A 10,985-nucleotide genomic window follows, 5' to 3' on the forward strand; every position below is an offset into this window, starting at 1 on the left:
AGAGACCTAAAAATGGCCGTCCACCAACATTTACCATCCAACCTGACAGAACTGGAGAGGATCTGCAAAGAGGAATGGCAGAGGATCCCCAAATCCAGGTGTGAAAAACTTGTTGCATCTTTCCCAAAAAGACTCATGGCTGTATTAGGGTGCCTGTAAAGAGTCTGAATACTTAGGACCATGTGATAATTCAGTTTTTCTTTAATAAATCTGCAAAAATATCAACAATTCTGTGTTTTTCTGTCACTATGGGGTGCTGTGTGTACATTACTGAGGAATAAAAATGAACTTAAAAGATTTCAGCAAATGGCTACAATATAACAAAGAGTTAAAAATGTAAGGGGGTCTGAATACTTTCCGTACCCACTGTATATATATATATATATATATATATATATATATATATATATATAAAAAAACCTAGAGAATGAAATGGTTCTAAGTAATTTTCTACCAAAGAAAAGGTGATTTCTACATGTAAACAAAAAATTTCAGAAAAGGCCTGGTCTAAGGCTCCATTCACACCTAGGCGTTTTAACGCCTGAAGCCCGACGCTATTGCAGCCTGCAATACGCTGGAGGGGTGATTTAACATTGTCGGCTATGGAGATGGTTCACATCTCCACGCCGAATGCCGAAACGCAGTACGCCTGAAGTTCAAACCAAGTCCCGGACCCTTTTTTTCAGGCAGGTTTCGGCGTTCGGCATAGCCGACAATGTTAATCACCCCTCCGGCATATGTTAGGCTTAAAAAACGACGCGTTTTGTCGCTGCAAATCGCGGGACAAAACACCACAATTTGTCGCGGCAAATCGTGGTACAATACGCCGCGTTCAGGTGTGAATGCAGCCTTAAAGTGGATATGGATGTTTTCTGTTTATTTTTTTATATTGGGTAAACTACCTGACTAATTATGTACATATGTCATTGACTGGTGACATGGCACAAGTGCTGAATGCCAATAAGTGTTGGTCAGGACAGGGTGTGACTGGAGAAATTGCCAGAGGTTAACCGCACTAAAATGTAATATGTATTTACTAATAGGGAAGTAAAAGTTCCCAGGGAAAAGAATATGGATTATTCAAGGGGAATTTTTTATTTATTTTTGTATTGCAAACCTTGGATTGTGAGCATAATTTATTCCAGAAACATGCTTGTAATCCAAAGCACTTGTATATCAAAGCAAATTTCCCCATAGGAAATAATGGAAACTCAAATGATTCGTTTCACAACCATTTATTCATAAATCTTTCAGTTTATAGTCCATATAAAAAGATTATAGCAATGTGATCGGTTGTGTAACCATAAAATGCCCATCTACAAATGGAAGCCTCCACAAGGGGATTAGAAGCAAAATCCAGCAGGAGCTCCAGAGTATAAAAGAGAAGAGAGGCGCCTCTAAGTGTAGCAATAAGTTGCTAAATGTTGTACCTTTATTAAATGTAACCTTAATGCTACACTCAGAGGCGCCTCTCATCTCTTTTATACTCAGTTGTGACATGACGCTGCTCTTATATCAAGACATCGCTTGTATATCAAGTCATAACTTAATAAAAAATGTAGCTTGTCTTGCAAAACGCTCTCAAACCAAGTTACAGTCTCAACCCAAGGTTTTACTGTATGTATCTTAAGGTGTTTTTGTACCCTTAACCTCAATCATTTTTTATTTCATGCACTGCATATACATTTTATAACCATCATTTACAACAGGGGTGCCCAACCAGTGGCCCGCAGAGCCCTCTGATGTGGCCCGCGAACTCCTGCTCTGGAATGGCTGGTTGGCAAGCCCAGATTGCAGGTTGCCGACCTGCCATCAGAGAGCATGAGTGTTGTAAATGAAACCGGCGGTAGAGGAAGCAAGTGACTTTTCAGATAAGGTGACCACGTGTCCCGGATTTTGCAGGTCTGTCCCGGGCACATTCATTCCAGGACAATACAGTGTCCCAGAATGAAACTGACACAGCCACCCTCCCCCCCCCCCCCCCCCGGGCCAATCTGATGCTTTACTCACTGACAGTACTTGTCCTGGCCGGGAATGCCTGGAGGAGCACAATCCCCACCCCCTGCTTGTGATTGGAGAAATCATAAATCCCGCCTCTTGTGTCCAATCACTGTGCTGTGATTCGTTACAGCACAAGCTGATTTTTAGGAAGGGAGGGTGTCCCCGAATGGTAGTTTGCAAAATGTGGTCACCCTATTTTAAGAAAGTGCACCACTCCTGCCGGATATAATAGATGTCAAGCCTGTACTGGCCATAGGGCAGACCGGGCATTTCCCCGGTAGGCCGGGGGGGGGGTCCGGGCCGCCCGCCTGGCTGTGACATGCACAGCCGCAGGTTCGGATATGCAGGGCCGGCCGCCGCCACCGCCACCACGGGTTCCGACATGCAGGGCCCGCCACTGATGTTCTGCGCTGCATGCAGGGACATCCAGGGCCGACCGCTAGTGGTGGTGGGAGGAGGAGGCATTCTCCGCCTACTAATCCCATCCATGGAATCATAGGCCGCCGTTTCGTGCATGCGCCCCGCAGCCGACGGGCGCCTGGCAACCAGGATGCCAGGAGAGGAGAAGGGAGGAGAGAAGCCAAGGAGCCGAGAAAGAGGTCGCTATGGGGAGGTGGTGCCGCTCGCCAGTAAACACAAGCGGCTGCGCTGTGACAAGGGGAAGGCGAGCATATCTCCCCCGCTCGCCCCCCTTCTCCTGTCAGCAGAGCGCGGCTCTCATCTAGTTGCCAAATTGCTATTGTCCCCATTGGCCTCAGTGCAGGGCCAATAAGAAGAGGCTAGCTGTGCATCATGGGACATATAGTACTGGAGGATTTGTAGGCCCCATTGCTGTCCACAGGCAGCAGACTTCAGCCCCCAGCATGCACTCTGCTGGGGGAAAGAGTGAGAGCCTGGAACACAGAAAGAGGCTGAGTGACTACTAAAAGAAAAAGAGAGGACTGTGCTGGAGGAAGCCAGAAAGAGAGCCACGCTGTATCCACACCACAAGAGAGAGCCACGCTGTACCCGCACCACCAGAGAGAGCCACGCTGTACCCGCACCACCAGAGAGCCATGCTGTACTCACACCACCAGAGAGAGAGAGCCACGCTGTACCCGCACCACCAGAGAGAGCCACGCTGTACCCGCACCACCAAAAAGAGCCACGCTGTACCCGCACCACCAGAAAGAGCCACGCTGTACCCTGACCACCAGAGAGCCACGCTGTACCCGCACCACCAGAGAGAGCGCCACGCTGTACTCGCAACACCAGAGAGAGAGAGCCATGCTGTACCCATATCACCAGAGAGTCACACTGTACCCACACCACCAGAGAGAGAGCCACGCTGTACTCGCACCACCAGAGAGAGCGCCATGCTGTACTCGCACCACCAGAGAGAGAGAGCCACGCTGTACCCGCACCACCGGAGAGAGCCACGCTGTACCCGTACCACCGGAGAGAGCCACGCTTTACCCACACCACCGGAGAGAGGGCGCGCCATGCTGTCCAGCTCCACCGAAGAGAGAGCAGGTTAGTGTCACTGGGCAGTGTGGGCACAATTAGAGACAGAGTACTATCATTGTATGGCCACAATAGGATTGGGACATTGTAATATAAAGGGGACTGCACTGTAATCATTGCAGTGCCCCTTTACAGTGCAGTCCCCTTTTTATTACAGTGTCCCTGCAAATTACAGGTGGAGGACTGATACAGCCGCCCCCGCGAATGTCTACCAACGAGCACCCCCCCCCCCCCCGAGTCCCTCTGGAAAAGTTGGCTGCTCAGTCTAAAATGCCTTTCCTGGGCCTATTTTTTGTCCCAGTCCGGGCCTGGTAGACGTCTATGGCAAAGTGCAGCTAACTGGCGGGAAAACCACAGGTACACTGCGCCGCAACAGACCGCAGACCATTAGTGTAAAAGCAGCCTTAGGCCCCTTTAACAGGATCGGTCGGACCCAATCGGACCCTCCATTCACCTCTATGGCACGACAGATGTAAACTGACTTTTGTCCGTTTACACCTGCCTACCTCCAATCCAATCTGCTAAAAAAAAAACAGAAGTGGATCTGCCCCCTGATTGGATTGGAGGGCCCAAGTAGTAGAGTAGATTGGGCTGTGTCTGTGTCTGCTTTGCATATGCAGACTGGACACAAACCTGCCATCTGCCCACTCCGCTCATTGTGGCCCGCGACTGGTTAATAAGTCACTTAAGTGGCCCTCGGCCTTCAAAAGGTTGAGCAATATGGTAGGTTTCCCCCTAGTGGCCATGCAAGTAAAATAACCTTTTTTTTTTTTTTAATGACTGCTGGAAGATAACCTGGATTTCTATAGAGAATGTTTTTTCAATGAATTTTTGTTATTGGCAGAGACGTGTTCATAGAGTGCACTGCAATAAGTGGAGCAGTATAGCACAGCCACTGTGCTGCACAATATATAGGGCATGGACTGCGGGACTGGGCGTTCCTATTTAATTGACAGGCTTCCGACCGTCGCATACAGCGCGTCACGAGTTGCCGAAAGAAGCGGAACGTCGGTGCGGCTCTATACGGCGCCTGCGCACCGACGTTCGGCTACTTTTGGCAACTCGTGACTCGCTGTATGCGACGGTCAATGTCAATCAAATAGGAACGCCCAGTCCCGCAGTCCATACCCGGAAGCGGCAGAGAACATCTCTCTCTAAAAAGGTAAGTACTGCATTGATTTTAAAAAAAACCACCCGATTGTGCTTCCCACAATTAACCTCAATCTAATGTTAAAAATTTGTTTTTTGGGTGAACCCCCGCTTTAAGCATACAGAATAAAATACACTTGTTGTTGGGACAAACAGGAGCATATTTTGCCTTTTGATGTGCATTACAGAAAATGTGTGCTATGATTCTCACATTTACACGCACATGGACATATTTTAAAAAAATACGCAAGTGCCAATGGTTACATGCGTATGTATAGCCGCGCACAGCGTTTTCTGCAATGCATTTCAATGGGCAAAAGTACGCTTTAGCTGTGACTTTCGGGTGCAAGAAATGTTCAGGAGCCCGTATAAAGTATATATATGAAAGTGTATCTAAACCAAAGAACAAAAATTTAATATATTGCAGCTTACTAGATCTTGCATACGGTGGCTGCCCTGGTTTCATAAATATATTTTCTGCAAGCACTTAAAAAAAAAAAGTGATCCTGTCAGAAATGCAATGTTTTTGTAACTTTCATGGTTAGTAAGGTTGAAAAAAGACACAAGTCCATCTGGTTCAACCATAAACATAAATAAAATAAAAAATATCGTACAATCCCATATACTCAATTCTATACCCACAGTTGATCCAGAGAAAGGAACTTGGTGTGCACAGAACTCATATCTTCCTCCGCACTGCAAGGGCCCACAAAGTCTAGGGGGTAGAATGAGGAGCAATCTTACTTCTAACCCCCACTCTGGCATTCTCTTCTCCTCGAAGCTCTAGTCTGTGGACGTTTCCTTGGTGTCATCACATACAATGAAGAGCTATTAACCCTGTGTTGTATGGGGAGGGGGCAAGCATGCAACCGCAGCCATGAGAAAACTTGGAAAAGATGTTGCAGTGACCCAGTCACACCACTGGAGGGAGCCTGCTGGACCCTGATAAACTTAGGCAGCCCCTGACCTTTTATATGTCTTGAATTCCCCAACAATGAAGCCTCTTTGCCATAATCTATGACCTTGTCCACCTAGAAGTTTTCTGTGTTTCTGTCCACCTATGTGTGTCCCGGTTCCTCCTCCTGTTATATTTTCCATAAAAAAAAAATAAAAAACATAAATCCAGCAGGGATGGTGTGAGCAGGGCCGGGACAAGGGGTGGACAAGAGGGGAACCTGCCCTGGGCACAGTGGTTTACTGTAGGGATGGGGGTGCCTTCCTTATGTTACAAGGCTGATAGAATGAGTGGCAGCGGCAGTGATTTGGATAAAGGAGTGACTGCTGGGCGTAAGATCCACTAAGCATGCACATCATGCAGTTTGGCATATTTGCCCTGGGCACTGGATGACCTTGTCCTAGCACTGGGTGTGAGCTTGTCATAATGGTATCAAAGGTGTACAGACCTTACTACTACATGTAGACGTAAAGGGGTTGTAAAGCCTCATGGTGAAAAAACTTCTTCTAGTGACTGGCCCCCCAGCCCACCATTTTACTCACCTAAGCTTTTTAATTTTCAACGGCGGCGATGTGCTCTTCCTCTGCCCGGGTTTTCTCGACTCTTGATTGGATAGATTGATAGCAGCGCAGCCATTGGCTTCCGCTGCTGTCAATCAAATCCAATGACGCGGGCACCGGGGGGCGGGGCCGAGTCCTACATTCTGCGTCTATGGACGCCGAATGCTGGACTCAGGAGCCTGCCCGCAAGGCAGCCCACCCGGACAGCGTTTCTCCTAGGGGTTATACGATTTGGCAAGGGGCCGCGAGAGCTGCAGAGGTTCCCCAGAAATCGAGGATGGGGCCACTCTGTGCAAAACGAGCTGCACAGTGGAGGTAAGTATGACATGTTTGTTATTTAAGAAAAAATTTAAACGTAGCTTTACAATCACTTTAAGGTGGGAAACCATAGTAAAGGTGCCCAAGGTGGGAACCCATAGTAAAGGTGCCCAAGGTGGGAACCCATAGTAAAGGTGCCCAAGGTGGGAAGCCATAGTAAAGGTGCCCAAGGTGGGAACCCATAGTGAAGGTGCCCAAGGTGGGAACCCATAGTGAGGTTGCCCAAGGTGGGAACCCATAGTGAGGTTGCCCAAGGTGGGAACCCATAGTAAAGGTGCCCAAGGTGGGAACCCATAGTAAAGGTGCCCAAGGTGGGAACCCATAGTAAAGGTGCCCAAGGTGGGAACCCATAGTAAAGGTGCCCAAGGTGGGAACCCATAGTAAAGGTGCCCAAGGTGGGAACCCATAGTGAAGGTGCCCAAGGTGGGAACTCATAGTGAAGGTGCCCAAGGTGGGAACCCATAGTGAAGGTGCCCAAGGTGGGAACCCATAGTAAAGGTGCCCAAGGTGGGAACCCATAGTAAAGGTGCCCAAGGTGGGAACCCATAGTAAAGGTGCCCAAGGTGGGAACCCATAGTAAAGGTGCCCAAGGTGGGAACCCATAGTAAAGGTGCCCAAGGTGGGAACCCATAGTAAAGGTGCACAAGGTGGGAACCTATAGCAAAGGTACGTAAGGTGGAAACCCATAGTAAAGGTATGGAAAGTGGAGAAGACGGGAAGATGGCTAGACTTCTAAGTTTGACTTCTATTGTTTCACTATTCTTTGTACTGGAGACATGGAATGTGGAGGCGATGAAGCTGCTATGCAGTTTTAAGTGTATCATTTTTTTAAAGTGAAGACTGTAAAGCCCTGTACACACGATTGGATATCTGATGGAATCTAATCCGATGGATTCGTTGGATATCCGATGAAGCTGACTTTCATCAGTCTTGCCTACACACCATCAGTCAAAAATCCGACCGTGTCCAACGCGGTGACGTAAAACACTTACGACGTGCTGAGAAAAATGAAGTTCAATGCTTCCGAGCATGCGTCGACTTGATTCTGAGCATGCATGGATTTTTGACCGATGGACTTCCACACAGACGATCGTTTTTTTTTCTCCATAGGAAAAATTTAAAACATGTTCTATTTTTTTCACCGATGGAAAACAAACCGATGGGGCCCACACACAATCAGTTTGTCCGATTCTAGGAAGAAGAGGGGAGCTGCTCTTGGCCAGCTTGGTGGGAACTGGCGGTGAATCAGGGCTGCCAACACACATACACATGCTTATACACTCACATAGCAGTTCCACTACTGCTGCATAAGGAGTCTCATTTCTCCTTCTGCATTATTTGTAAAGTGGAAAAATTAAAAGAACAAAAGGTGGGCTACCTTGGCTTGAGCTTTGCATGTACACCAGCCCAGAAATTGAGTTGCAGATATCTCCATGGAGTCTCTGACGACCTTATGCAGCAGTTCCCATCCCATTTTGCCATGCCACATTGCATCACGGCCGCAGCTTATTTACACACCTCTCTGCTGCATTTGCAGCCTGATGGGAAGTGGTTGAGGGGATGTGACTCAACCACATGTTTTTACCTCCCCTCAACCACAAGTGTAAGCATCACAGGGCCCTATACAACCTACCCAACAGGGCCCCCTATTCCTTAAATATATAAAATACCATGCCTGTGATGCTATGCTTTGCACAGTTTACTATGCTTCAGTGATGAATGGACACAGGGGTGATCAGTACTGATGGCTCATTGTGTTGAATAAATATTGACATATATTGAAATATTTATTATGCCCCCCCCCCCCCCCACTCTCCATCCTGAAACAATTTCCCCTGTGTGTTCTTGGCAGCTGCCAGCGGGTGAGGAGGAGAAGGAAGTCGGAGGTGCTGCGCGGAAATGGGGACACACAGGGGGGCCCGACAGCAGGTGGAAGGGGGCACAGATACAAGAAAAAATCCCCTTGCAGCAGGGTCAATGAGAGTCACAAATCGGCACAGCCAGCCCTCCTGCTTGACAGGTGCCTGGACCCCCCAATTGAACTGATGGGGCCCAGGCCTTGTATAGGAGGGCCAGCTTTACTGCCTTATTAGCACCACCGAGTGTAAGGCTGGCCATAGGGGATTCATTTTTTATTGATCAGCCACAGGACTGATGGAAAAAAAGAATGGATTCCCCATCCATGCACATGAGGTTGATGGGGAAATCCTTCCTGCTCTGCTATTGTATTCTGACAGCGGGGTCTCCTCCGCAGTCAGAATAAACAGTTTAGCAGAGCAACCATTTGGCTACAGACATTGATTGAACAAAAACTTTTCAACATCCTCATCCTCAAAAGTCATTGGATTGACTTCTGTTGAGCGGGAACCGCCATAGATAGATTGAAAGTTGATCGTTCCATGCCGAACTGGCCAAATTTCAATCTATCTGTATCACCCTGATAGTAGGCAGGGTTTCTAAGAAATTTAGCTTGCTAGGTGGTAACTAGCCTGGCTGATTGATAGGGAATTCACTGGCTTTTCCCAAACTCTGGATTTGATGCACTTCCCTCTTCTGTCACTAGGTGGCATTGTTGCCTGTGGCATTAGAATGACAAGGGCATAGTGAATTCAGATTAGGAGTGGATGGGTTGTCTAAGCCAATTGGCTGGAATTTCTTTGGTCCCTTGGCCTGCTGGTAGAGCCTATTTGAGTCAAGTGATCGGGGTTCAGTGTCACCTGAACAGCTGTTTTGGGTGGACGTGTGTTACAAAGCTTTGGGTTGCTAGGCCAGAAGCCTGAGGCGTCTCCCAGGAGCACCTGGCTGCTAGGCGGTTTGAGGCCTATCCAGGTTTGAGAGAAGCAGTGCGGGGTTGGGGCTTTAGTCTGGAAGCTCAACCAAGTTGCAGAGGTTCTACCGGAGGGGGAACTGGATTGTTGCCAGCGGTAAGGGAGAAACAGCTGCCATAAGAGACGACCACCCCTATTGCCAAGGGCAAGTGATGATCAAGGCCAGAGATAAAGGGAGGAATAGTCACCAGCAAGGCAAACCATTCGTGTTATCAGAGGCCAGTGTATGATGGGAGTCTGAAGAAGTACCAGAGCAGCCTTTTCACCAGCCGGGGATGGTGAAGAAGTGGGAAAGCTTCAGCAAAGTGCCAAGTCAGGTACCCAGCGGGTTAACAGGGGTGACACTTGAGGCAAATACAGCGTGTTTGCTATGGAAGAGCTCAGGGGATCCGGTGACAACTGGGATCTTGAAGTCTAGGGAGAGACCAGGAGCTCAGTGAGTGAAGATCTACAGCAGTGGCGGTTCGTCAATAAAGGGCGCTGGAGCGCCGCCCCCTCTGGCTCCCGCACACACCACTGACTAATAACATTGATTCATGCATTGCATGAATCGATGTTATGGTCACCGCTGGTCTATTCAGATGGCCGGACATGAGCGCCGACCACCTGAATAACGGCAGCTGGTTGGCTGTACCGAAGTGCCTATCAGAGCCAGCGGCTCTGATAGGCTTTCCAAGTACAACCTTCAGCTTCCCTGATGCTTATCCAGGGAACGTACCAGGGTGCGTTCCTTGGATAAGACTGACAGGCGTCTCAGCCAATCAGGTTGACGGGTTCTGGCTATCGGTAACCTGATTGGCTGAAGCGTCATCGAGGGCGGGAGAAGACATCGAGGGACGTGGATGGCTGACTCCAGTAAAAGTAAGTGCCGGGTGGGGGGGGGGGGGAATTTTACAGGGCAGAGCGGCGACTAAGGGCACAGTAACATCAATGGGCACAGTAACATCAATGGGCACAGTGGCGACAATGGGCACAGTGGGGACAATTGGCACAGCGGCATGAATGGGCACAGTGGCGACTATTAAAGGGCACAGTCACAGTGAGATCAATGGGCACAGTGGCGACAATTAAAGGGCACAGTGGTGACAATTGGCACAGTGGCGACAATTGATGGCACAGTGGCTGCGTTTGATGGCATGGTGCAGTGGCTGCGTTTGATGGCATGGCACAGTGGCTGCGTTTGATGGCATGGCACAGTAGTGACAATTGATGGCACAGTGGCTGCGTTTGATGGCATGGCACAGTGGCTGCGTTTGATGGCATGGCACAGTGACTGCGTTTGATGGCATGGCACAGTGGTGCAAATTGATGGCACAGTGGCTGCGTTTGATGGCATGGCACAGTGGTGACAATTGATGACATAGTGGCTGCGTTTGATGGCATAGCATAGTGACTTAATTTGATGGCATGGCACAGTGGTGCAAATTGATGGCACAGTGGCTGCGTTTGATGGCATGGAACAGTGGTGACAATTGATGGCACAGTGGCTGCGTTTGATGGCATGGCACAGTGACTGCATTTGATGGCATGGCACAGTGGTGACAATTGATGGCACAGTGGCTGCATTTGATGGGCACAGTGAGGCTGCAATTTTCTTTTTTCGTTTGCGCCCCCCCCAATGTAAGAGATGTAAGAGAAGAGCTATAACGGGTTACTGTGAGTTACGTGTAC

Source organism: Rana temporaria, chromosome 2, assembly GCF_905171775.1.
Source record: "Rana temporaria chromosome 2, aRanTem1.1, whole genome shotgun sequence".
NCBI lineage: Eukaryota > Metazoa > Chordata > Amphibia > Anura > Ranidae > Rana > Rana temporaria.